The sequence below is a fragment of the Amblyomma maculatum genome, chromosome 8, assembly GCF_055883805.1.
Source record: "Amblyomma maculatum isolate TAMU_Amacu chromosome 8, ASM5588380v1, whole genome shotgun sequence".
NCBI lineage: Eukaryota > Metazoa > Arthropoda > Arachnida > Ixodida > Ixodidae > Amblyomma > Amblyomma maculatum.
In genome coordinates this window covers 86,803,804-86,816,608 of record NC_139351.1, presented here as the reverse complement: position 1 = coordinate 86,816,608, position 12,805 = coordinate 86,803,804, and the positions used below count along the sequence as shown (strand labels likewise).

Genomic DNA, 12,805 nt, shown 5'->3' with positions numbered 1-12,805 from the left:
GACCCGTACTTGAATACGCAAATGTAGCCTGGTTTCCGTTTACAGATAAACTAATAAAAAAACTAGAGGGCGTCCAGAGGAAAGCTGCTAGATTCATCTATAACAAGTACAGACAAACGGACTCACCCACAAAACTAATAAACAAAGCTGGAATACTCACGTTACAAAACCGCGCCAGGCTTGCACGGCAGAAACTGCTTTACCAACTCATTCATAAAATGATAAACATAGATACTTCGAGGTATATTGCAAAACCAGACACAAGAGCAACACGACATAGACATTCACAAACACTGGAAGAATATCGCTTTAACACAGACTGTTTTAAACATACATTTTTCCCGACAGCAATTAGAGAATGGAACAACCTACCATCATGTATAACACGTTCATCTTTAGAAACTTTTTTGCAGTCTTATGAAGCCCACCTACTCGTTTTACAATGTCAGTTATAATCATAGTTCAAACTCATTCAGTGCTCTATGTTAATGTCAAGTGTGCTTCGTTGTGGTGTGTTTTCAGGCATTTTTTTTAGTTACTCTCATGTTATTTGTAATCCGTTATTATCAAATACTTGCTATTAACTGTACTACTGTTTCAAACCGTTGTAACGCTGTATATTTTTGTACTTTTGTTGTGTATTTCCAAATTTGTGTGCCCTTCCTGCAATAATCCCGATTGGGATTGGCAGTATTTCCAAATAAATAAATAAATACATACATACATACATACATACATACATACATACATACATACATACATACATACATACATACATACATACATACATACATACATACATACATACATACATACATACATACATACATACATACATACATACATACATACATACATACATACATACATACATACATACATACATACATACATACATACATACATACATACATACATACATACATACATACATACATACATACATACATACATACATACATACATACATACATACATACATACATACATACCCGCCGGGGTGGTGCAGTGGTTACGGCGCTCGACTACTGTTCCCAAGGACGCGGGATCGAATCCCGGCCTCGGCGGCATCTTTTCGATGGATGCGAAAAGGAAGGCGCCCGTGTGCTGTGCGATGTCAGTGCGCGTTAAAGAACGCCAGGCGGTCGAGATTACCGGAGTCCTCCACAACGGCGTCTCTCATAGCCTGAGTCGCTTTGGGACGTTAAACCCCACAAACGAACCATACATACATACATACATACATACATACATACATACATACATACATACATACATACATACATACATACATACATACATACATACATACATACATACATACATACATACATACATACATACATACATACATACATACATACATACATACATACATACATACATACATACATACATACATACAAAATGCCGAAGAATAACAACAGGGGGCCAGTGCTTGACGTCATCGTATGCTAATGAATCGCGTACTTCTCATTGGTCTCCCCTTTCCCGGCCTACGGGAAGTGTATAGCTGCGGAAAAGAAGCAAGAATCCCGGTACTGTGGTTGGGCAGCGTTGCATTAATAATGTAACAAGCGTTATTTGAAAAATCACCCTGTCCCAGAAGCTTTTTCATTATTCCTTCCTTCTAAACAGAGGCTGTCAACATAACTGTTCTGAGACCACTCCTCGTACAACGGTGATTTCGCCCTATAGCCTTGGGAAAATTACAATATACTATGGTAACTTATTTCAGTTACTCAGCCTGAGACAATCCTCGACGCGCAAGCAGAGCGGTGTTTATTCGCGACCTATTTGCGCGCACTTAAATATCATAACTGTCAGGCGAACAAGTCGGACACCGACGTAAACGTTAATTGCGACAGGAAGGCTAGCCTTTGTCTTAATGCCGCAATAAATCATCGTTTAGGGGTTACTGCCCGTAAAGACGCTCGGGCTGTTTATAGCGAACGGCATATTGTGTCGTCGCTTTCATCGACACCTCCATTCGTGCCACTATGACCACCACGGAGGACTCTCCGTGCCGTATGGTGGATATATTACCTCGCGTCTCTCCTGCATCGCACACTTTCCAAGTAATGCACTCAGCTGTCGCGTGTGCTTCTAAGCATCACAGCAGCTATTGTTCTCTTTGAACGCATGAACATTCCTACCGCAATTCTTGGATTTCTTTATGGTGGCAGTGAAACTTTCTTCGTGCAGCCGTTAGAAAACAATAATAAAGATTTAATCCAGGTTATACGACAGATCAACCGATAGCTGCACTGTAATATTTATTGTCAACTTCTACAATGGAAACCTTTCTCAACAATATATGACTTCATGTAGCGAAAGTATTAAATTACATCAATAACTAATTAGGAATAAAAATTATGATATTCAGTTAGTGTAGCTCACTTTCGCTTGATATAAGCTATATAACGATGTACGACGATGTTTTAGCTCGAACCTCAGTTTTTAGTCTCAAATGAATTAATTACGAGCATGCATGATGCTTAGATCCGTCTAACCGGCACAATTCTGAGTTCGGCAAATTGATTCGTTGCATAGGAGTCATATGAAAGGTTAGCTATGTTACGAAGTGCTTTCTTTTACAACATTCGGCCTCCATAATCCTAACAAAGGTCTATTGTAGCCGTTAAATACAAAACTATACATGGCAAGACGTTGCGAAGCGAAGATAAATAAAGCATAACTAAACGGGTGCTAAAAATTGATTTCGTGTGTACAAGCCCGCTTAGCCATGCTAAACTGACGCTTGAACGTCTCCATTAAAAAAAAGGGAAACGTGTTCACGGGTCATAGGTTGTTCAAAGGCTGCATAAAGTTCTAAGTGTAATTCTTGTTAATTTATTTCAGCAAGTGCTAGGTATGTACTGCGCGTGCATACACTATAAGCCATACATTGCAAACAAATTAGGCCACTGTGTTTTTTATACGAGTAGTTCCGTCCTAAAATAGTTCGCGACCCCCTGACTACGAACCTGCATTGTATAATAAATATAAACATGCGGTAACTGACGCTTCCTTCAAGATGTCATCGAATTTTCTTTTAACCAAAAATAATTTTTCTGTTTGTATTCATGCATTATTTGTGTGGAAATGCAAATTATTTTCCGAATTACTCATACAATAGCAAAATACGCACACATAAAGCTGAATTTCGTGGCTTTTTTAATACTTAAGCCACTAGCATGAAAAGAGCTCTGAGTGTTTTCAAAATAAGCTTTGTAAACGAGTGAAGCGAAAATATAACTGTGTGTGTAATTACAGAGCTGTTTTAATACTTACTCTTTTAAAGTATTTTGCGGCCGCTAGAAGGTTAAAGTTTTCTAAACTGGTCTTGCATATGAAATTTTTTTCATATCTAGCGTGGTCTAGCGTGCTTGACCTTCCGAAGTTGAGGCAAAGTTTCAAGGACACGCGATCGTCAACAAGATAAATAACATGATGCTCAGATCTGTTTCTGCTGCACATCGTCGGGAAATCTGCTCACGATATTTAATCATAAGCAATCTCAAAATTCTTGCTACTTTCTCAACAAAAGAAAGTCTAGAGTATCTGCCCGATTGCACCAGCTGTAAAAGCGCCACAGAATAAACAGGACGTGCTTGGTAGCGTGCAAAGGCGCGCAGATACTTACTTCAGGCTCGAAGATCTGTGTCCGCAATTTTCGATTGGATTCTTTGAAATTACAGCCAACTGAATACGCACGCTTCGGAGCTATTCGATTTTCGAGTGCTGCAATTATTGATTTTCGTTCATCTCTCCTACTTGCCTTCGATGCTTATCAATACTTATAAAAATATATCTAACATTTCAACTTGCGCGGCGACGGGAAAGCACCTGCGATACCGGGTGGTTCTAGCTTCTGGTCCATTAATGTCACGCAATATAGGAGCAAATACAGCAATAATGACACCAAAGCAAATGTGCCAAATAATCGTGGTTCAACTCTAGCGTTTCTGGAAGAAATCAAGGAACTCCGCCCTAATTGTCCGAGTTTTCCAAATACAACATTTTTTTCATTACTCTCACCCTCTATCGTGGGTGTCAAGTCCATTTTGCAGCAATTACTGACTTCCTTAGCGGGAGAGTAGCCGTGAGCATCTTTCTAGGCGTCGCAGGTCGCAGTCACTTCACACGTTTTTACGACCGCGCACAGCTAATTTGGGACCGCGCCTTCGCAAACCTCGGCTCACAACCGCTGCGAGCGCAGGGTTTAAGAAGCAAACTTTCTAAATCTCATTTGCGAGCTCCTTGCGTCACTGTTGCACGCAGGCGCCCGCGGCTAATTAGGGAAGCTCAGAGCGCGGCAAGCGTCCCTGGCCAGAAGCGTGTGGACGCCTCCGCGGTAATTGCTGGGGTTTATGAGCGGGAGCGACGAATGCAGTAAAGACTCCCATAGTGCGTTCCTGAATATTTTTTTCGTTTTGTTAGAAAGGTTTAACTTCCCAAAGCGACAAGACTACGACAGACATCATAGTCGAAGATTCTGGATTTTTTTTTATGTATGCTGACATCGTATAGCGCGTAGGCGCCTTGCTTTTCGCCTCCATTGAAAAGTGGCCGCCGCAGCCGTGATTCGACTCCGCCTCCTTGAGATTAGCCGTCGAGTGGTCTGACCCCGGAGCTGCCCCAACGGGGCCGTTTCTGGAGTAAGGATAACCAAGCTGCCACGGCAACTAAAGTTGGCCGCGTATAGTGTGGTGGTTAGGTTAGCTCGGCGCTTTGAGATATCCCTAACAAAATAACAAGTGAAATGAAATACATAACCTTATTGTAAAGAATTCATGTTCAGTTTGAAATAGTTAGAAATTCATTCAGGAAAGCCAAAGTCACCCAATCCAAGCAACGGGTATAAAATTCGTGTATATATGTTTTAGGAATGATTATTACCCGGAAGTCAGTTTACCTGCCTTATTAATGAAACCTAATCAATTGGATAGTTGACAAAAAGAAACAACCACACGACGTCAGCGGGATTAAGGCTCTTGACATACATTTACTGCATAGGGTGGTTTACCATCCACTCTTGAACTCTAGGAAGCGTTTACGTCACATTTTCAATTTCCAGTACCACCCTGTGTTGTCTCCACCCTCCGTCCTGTGCCTGCTGCGGTTTTACTTTCCTTATGTCTCGCCAACTTGCCTACGCATCTACCCTGCTAAAACATAAACAACTCTGCTGGAGCGAGGTAGGCGTTAGCCTGTGAAGAAAATTTATTCTAATCTACGAAGTATTAGGACACGCTTCTAAATAGTCATGACTGATCGGACCTGTACGTAGCGACATAGCGCACATAAAATCAGTTTAGCACTTGACATAACAGTGCAAAAAGTACAGAATTATGCAGAAAATAAGGCAATCATTGGAGGCCTAACCTAGTTTCGTAAATGGCAGTGTCCAAAGAAGTACAGATTTCTCTCGTGGTCTATGCCAAAGTCTAAGATCAAATCAAGGTCAGAGGTCAAGTAAAGATCAAAGGTCAGGTCACTGCAAGTCATTGTTCAGTCATAAGATAAGATTTACGGGACTGAGTTGGAATTATCCGTGCAAGGCCACGTGGTTGCGGCCTCAAAAATTAGCGACAAGACAGGATGTTCGGCGGTGTTGGATTCTCATAGCTCCCTTCTATGTGCAGAAAGGTGCCCAAGCTGACCACTTATTTCAACTCGATCATGTTGCTCACGTGACATCAGTTTCCGGCCTTGTCACCTGCCAAAGCCAAATGCATGCTCGGGATTTTTTAGGCGGCGAACATCAATGGATGGATGGATGGATGGATGGATGGATGGATGGATGGATGGATGGATGGATGGATGGATGGATGGATGGATGGATGGATGGATGGATGGATGGATGGATGGATGGATGGATGGATGGATGGATGGATGGATGGATGGATGGATGGATGGATGGATGGATGGATGGATGGATGGATGGATGGATGGATGGATGGATGGATGGATGGATGGATGGATGGATGGATGGATGGATGGATGGATGGATGGATGGATGGATGGATGGATGGATGGATGGATGGATGGATGGATGGATGGATGGATGGATGGATGGATGGATGGATGGATGGATGGATGGATGGATGGATGGATGGATGGATGGATGGATGGATGGATGGATGGATGGATGGATGGATGGATGGATGGATGGATGGATGGATGGATGGATGGATGGATGGATGGATGGATGGATGGATGGATGGATGGATGGATGGATGGATGGATGGATGGATGGATGGATGGATGGATGGATGGATGGATGGATGGATGGATGGATGGATGGATGGATGGATGGATGGATGGATGGATGGATGGATGGATGGATGGATGGATGGATGGATGGATGGATGGATGGATGGATGGATGGATGGATGGATGGATGGATGGATGGATGGATGGATGGATGGATGGATGGATGGATGGATGGATGGATGGATGGATGGATGGATGGATGGATGGATGGATGGATGGATGGATGGATGGATGGATGGATGGATGGATGGATGGATGGATGGATGGATGGATGGATGGATGGATGGATGGATGGATGGATGGATGGATGGATGGATGGATGGATGGATGGATGGATGGATGGATGGATGGATGGATGGATGGATGGATGGATGGATGGATGGATGGATGGATGGATGGATGGATGGATGGATGGATGGATGGATGGATGGATGGATGGATGGATGGATGGATGGATGGATGGATGGATGGATGGATGGATGGATGGATGGATGGATGGATGGATGGAATATAGGAGCGTCTCCTTTGAAACGGGGTGGTACAAGTAGCTATCATGCTCATTTTTCTCCCTATATCTTAATTATTGTTTTAGATTGGTTAACTATACCATTATTCAATTTATTGAATTTTTCTTTCTACATTACTGACATTATGTCACTTCTCTGCTTCTAAGCCACCAATCTTCCAGTCGCTTTTTGCTAGCTTCCACCGCCGGTTTATTTTCCCTGCCACTGGAGTCCCTAAACCCCAGAGCTTCAGGAACAGTGACTGCGCCTGCATCGACTTTCGGATGGATATCATTACATTCGAGTATAATATGGTCAATTGTTTCACTGGAGTTACCACATACAGCACATGCGTCATCTTCATTGTTTAATTTCTTTTTGTAGCTGCGTGTTCTAAGGCACCCTAATCTAGCTTCAAAAAGTAGAGCACTGCCTCTTGAGTTATCAAAGAAAGCTTCCTTCGTGATCTGCAATTTCCACTTTCAGTTTAATTCCACACTCTGTTTCTTTTCCATCGAATTTGTCCCACTTTTACCTTACGTGTTTTTTACCTGTTGCTTAACGCTCTTTATTTCTTCGTCCTTGTGACCAGCATACTTAGTGGTTAGTTTCCTAGCTCTTTTCCTCCATTGTGAGTCAACGCTTTTTAGGTATAGGTATTTAAATACTTTAGCTGCCCATCTGTTACTGTCCAATTTCCTCAGGCGTTCCTCATATAATATCCAGGCATATGCTAGCGCCCTCGTGCTTGCTATGGCAACCAGCGAGTTGAAGCGAGGAAGCTGTTAGAGTTTTGGTTTGCTATGGCAATTCTAATAACGTTAGTCGCTTTAATTACGTGCATAAATATCTTTCCCAGGCAGACCGAAGGCCCATTGAATTGTGATGCTCGGCATGGGTGATCCTAGTAGCGTACTGTTCAGCACTCTAACAGTCTTTTCATCTATAGCATCAAGCCTTGCCGAACTAGAGGAGAGGGGAGGAGGCGAAGCAGATTACAAAGATGGGGCGGCCAGCCTGCTACAAAACATATTGGCTGCCATGCAATAGGAGAAAAAAGATGGAAGGTTATAAAGGCGATGGAAAAAAGGGAGTAAGCAGGCAAAATAAATGCGTCAAGGGAACCAGTCAAAAGAAGTCCGCAAAATCTCAGAGGAGGTTTCAGGCTCGACGCTCTCGGGAAACTAACATGCGGTGGGTAGGCCTTCACCGCACGGCGTAGATGTTTGCTGCGGCCACTCTTCGAGAATTCTCGAAAGCCAAGGAAAGCGACGAGGATGTTTTATTTATTACTACGAAAGCACTAATCCGGTGTCCGGAGGTACACTAATTCCTCCCATTCGCTTCACCACGATATGGCCTCACTGAATCATGGGAAGATTGTGGGTCGCCTAGTGCTTGTTAATCCCAAATATAGAACCACTGTTCTCTCGTACTAAGACGTCATATAACCAAACTCTATTATAGCTGTTTATAGAAATCATTATTTAGGCTAGTTTTGAGGCCAGGAGCTCACGTGGACATGTCCAGAAGAAGAACAAAATTACAGGTCCGTTGGAGTACGCTTGAGCAACTTCGCAGGATAATAAACAGATTTTTCATGCGAGAGTCTTAAAACAAGGCGCGATTTTTTGCTCTTTTCCAAGCTGCTGAATCGGCATCTTCGCGATAAACCAGTCTTTGGGGCTCGCGTAATTGTTATCCAGTTTAATAAATGCGCAGGGAACTTAGACAACAGACAGCTGGTTATTTAAGAAAATTGCTCCGTAAGACCACGAAAAATCGCAGCAATTAATTTTCACCAAGAAAAAGGCAGAACTATTGCATAGCTGAACTTCTTTTAACCTCACGCTTTATGTTTTGGTTCTCCGCATTTCAAGGAGAGCTCTCGCTCGTTGTTAATGGCCCTTACGGTGTCCTGGCCCGTTCCAGACTTCGCCTTTCAGTCTCTCCTGTCATGCTTCTGTTCGCAAGACGCGCAGATCACGTGTCTGTACAAGTGACACAGTCGCGGTAAAATTCGCCTGCGCTACAGATTCCTCTTTCTGTCGTTCTTCTCGGTGAGATACGTCCGTCCACTCTCACAGCGGGTCGATGGAGGCAAAATTTAAAAGCTGCCCGTGTGTTGCGCATGTAAGTGTAGTTGGATGAAATAAAGAGTAAAAATTATCCCAGAGTCCTCCAAGGTGGCACCACTCTCCATCTTCCCTTTTACATGCGCTCTTTCAATCATCCACTTATGGATACGGTTGAGGTGCACAACAAAACTTAAGAAAGTTTCTGTGTCCTTTTTATGTGCGTAACTTTACCAGTTTCTGTCCGCTTTCTTTCCTTTCTTCTTTTCTTGGTCATCGGAACAAACGTAAGCTTGAAAGAGTGATTGAGGCTGAATTTCTTCCTATAAAACTAGATAGGAGCTGCGTACTAGAAATAACGACAAACATTCAGTGACCAGGAATGTTACACTTACGGCGGCAGTAATAATGCCAGGAACACCTGGTCGTCTCTTTGCGACGTCACCTTAGAGACAAACACTAAAGGCACGCGTACTTTTCTAACAACACGTGTCACCTCTTCAAGGCCCATTGTTTTGCGAGAATTTTGTTTCGGCGCTTGTAGCCTTCGACGACAATAAAAACTTAGCTAAACGTCCGTCGCAATGGCCAATGCTCGTTTCACTGCATTTCATGGGTAATTTTTTTTTCATTGTTTTATTTTCCTTCTGAATCCAACAACTCTGGCAAGCTGTCACACGCAGGTGGCTGCCCCAAAAAAGTCGTTCGGTAAGACTGGCACTGGCAGCATGGAGAGTTTGTGTCGCAAAGCAGCCATTGAGACTTTCCCTTTCTGGTGCTTCCTCAAACACACATGAATATATATTTCTACACTGACCTGAGGTGTGACAACTTCTAACCACCAACTTCTATTCCAATCAGCCTGGCCAGTTTTTGAACGCGAGTAGGGTCGAATTTTATGCTCCAAATGTGGGCACATCAAAGAACAGTAGATGGAAATAAACACATAGGTCAACATTGATTCAGGTATTTAATTATCGAGCTGTCAAAATCAGCATCAATGCCGGATACAGGAGGAAAAAGGGATCAGCGCACGAACCACACGCGCTACGAAAAGTACTTTTATTAACCTCACTATTTACGAGCGTCTTTCTTGTCTGAGTAAACAGTAGTCAGCGTGCGTTTAGTGGATGTCTTTATCGCTCTACTTACCGTCAACCATCGTCTAGGCTGTCAGTGGCAGGGCTCTATTCAAACGCAATGTAAGACTGGCTAGCTTCTGTAGCCATGCTGATTCAGGCATTTTTTTTTTTGTCTTCCATTGCAGACGGATTTGATGCGACATCGAAAAGACGCGAGATCCACTCCAGGGTACAGAGAAGAGGATATTTCTTCTGAGAAGCCTCTGCTTTCCTTTCTGATAAATAATCCGAAGAACTCAATCCGAGACTACGAAAGGAGCGTCGGATTGCCGCGATCAATGAGATGACTGGGATTGTGCGATGGTTTCCGGCAGTTCATTCGAGAGCTCCGTGTCTTCGGGTTTGTGTCTGAGATAAGTTATTTGACTTCGTCGTGCCGTGTCACGTCTTAGACGTAACCAAACCCACCAGCGTCTCGGACTGAAAAGCCTTACGTGCATCGAAGTGCCGAAAGGGTTACCTCGAGTCGTCGAATTTCAAGAATTCCCTGGGCAGCGTTTCTGCTGTGCCGTAGGTGAGCCGTTTATTTTTCGTTTTAGCCTCTCTTCTTCTGGAAAGTGGTCGAATAGCCCGCTAATACAACACGCCTAGGCGTACCTGTTCTTAGAGCCAACAAACCATCCAGCGGAAATAGCGGATGGAGTTCATACCAAGCTGTCAGGTATGATTTAGGTGAACTATACGCGTGGTGTAGGCGTTACACCTCTTCCTGCAGCTCGTACGAGTCGATCTAGCAACACCTGTTGTGTACAAAAATAATTCAAACTCTCTAATCATATTTTTTTTTTTCGTACCGAAAAACTCCAGGCACAATGACATGATTATGTGGAGTCCGCATAATGCCAGAGAGGGACGTGAGCAGAAAAAGAAAGCAGGCATTGAGCTTAGTAGGAAACAAAAGGATTTGTATAGAAAAACATTATGCGAGCGGCAGCCGCCATTTTCATTTTCTTCCTCGTTTCTTTATAACGCGGCGCACAAAATGGGCATAAACCCATTAGAAACTAAACGATGGCTCGTACGCGCTACAAGGACAGATATGACGCACACATCATGCTTATAGTCCACTTCAATCATCCCTGACAGAGCTCTCGCTTTAGACAAGGTGTCTAATTTTATCTGCTCTGTCGTTTGCGGTTCTCTTGCGCCTGTTGCTGATGGTTTATTAAAAGAACGAGTCATTATGGGCTCGTCAGTAAATTCTTTGCAATGAAAATCGGCCTGCAGTAATTCCGTATTCATTGATATCCTGTGAAGCAGTGGACTCTCCTTCTAACGCAATATATGTGGTTCACTACGCTCACGAAGAGTCGGACATGACTGAACGAATGAACTGACTGACGCTCCATATGTTTGTCCCTATTCCATGCTTGTGTTTCGGCGAACTCCACATTGGCTCTTAAGATGCTGATGTTGTACGAGGTCTATTAGCAAGCTGTTTCGTTATACGCAACAGCTTCTGTATTTCAAAGACTCTGTGTGTGAAAATTTTCGCGCAGTAATTTCAGTCTCTGTAGAGAGGAAAGGCTGACGAAAGCAATGCAGCGCTTTCAAAGACACAACAGAGTTGTTTTCATTTCTTGGAAAAAATGTGCCTGCCATAGCAACTTGGAGGGCTGTTGGCGAGTAAATGGCGGTGGTGACATCCGCACCTACTAGTGGGTGTCATAATGAGAAATAATATAAAATAAGATGGCGGACGCTTATCACTGTCACAATTTACCTTACAGCTCCTCCGTATTGAAAGAAAAAAATTCTATTATGCAATAAATTTATACGGGATTTGACATACCAAGACACACACATGTCTGAATTATAATATATCCAGTTATTTTATAGCAATGCAGAACATTTCATGATACTTCTGCGACAATAGGTCATAAAACCTCTATGAGGACCTTGCATCGTACAACTTGCCTTAGTAGAGACGTGTCGTGTGTGACACACCTGACTCCCATTACCCTTCTTAAGGCCGGAATACATGGAGCGTTTTTGCCGCGTCAAACCGGCGTTTTACGCCCGACGGCGCGCACTCGACGCCCCGCGTCAGAAAAAACGCGCGCCGCCACCGATCTGGCCCTGCCAGATATTTGACGCGCGGGCGGCGCGGCGTCCTCTCGAACCGGAAACGACTGTCGACGCGAGCCAATAGGAGCGCGGAAAATGGCATTTCCGGTTTGAGCGGCCTCTGTCAACATGGCCGCCATGGCTGACGAGGTATGGGGCAGTTTGGCCGCAGAAATGTGATTATCGTAAAAATAAACGCTTAATCGAGCACGGAATGTCGCTTTTTTGTGAGTATACGACCTACTCTCGGATCGTTGTGTGTTTGTTTGCTCCCTGGAGTGAAATTTGTAAAAATAAAAAAGAACCGTGCCGCTGGTATCCGAGCGGGCATTCCGAAGTATCTTCGTTCATTCGAGCGAGCCAAATCCTAGCGTACCTATGTACGCTTTCTACATTTAGCACAGTAGCATTCGAATGAGCACTTTCGGGATTTTACCACAAGGGACAGCGTCGCTTCTCTCACGTACCTCGCTCTGCGGTTATTTCCGCTCGCTGCTGCATTTGCTTTCGCATCGAGGGATCCGCGGCGGCGCTCGCGCCGCTTCGTCGTTCCATGTATCTCGAGCAGGGCGTCGTGTCGGCGCGGCAGTTTTCGACGCGCGAAAATCGTGGAAAAAAACGCCGCATGTATTCCGGCCTTTACAGCGGATGATAGAACCGCCTCAGTATATTTATTGAACTTTTTGCTGTTACAAGAACGATGTAGGCTGCATATTCGGCCAATACTATTTACCAG

At 43.8% G+C, this 12,805-nt stretch overlaps 1 protein-coding gene across 9 annotated transcripts in view; it reads left to right on the top strand.

The window, feature by feature from the left end:
• Positions 1 to 12,805, top strand: part of LOC146181709 (inaD-like protein) — a 1,346,554-nt gene that overhangs the window by 1,231,713 nt on the left and 102,036 nt on the right. For 8 of the 9 annotated variants that reach the window (XM_084576720.1, XM_084576719.1, XM_084576716.1 and 5 more), the window contains one exon: positions 10,128 to 10,516. The exons of the other annotated variant lie outside the window; for it this stretch is intronic. The gene's annotated coding sequence lies outside the window, so the exon portion shown is untranslated. The remainder of the gene's footprint in view (positions 1 to 10,127; positions 10,517 to 12,805) is intronic. 9 annotated transcript variants of the gene reach the window in all.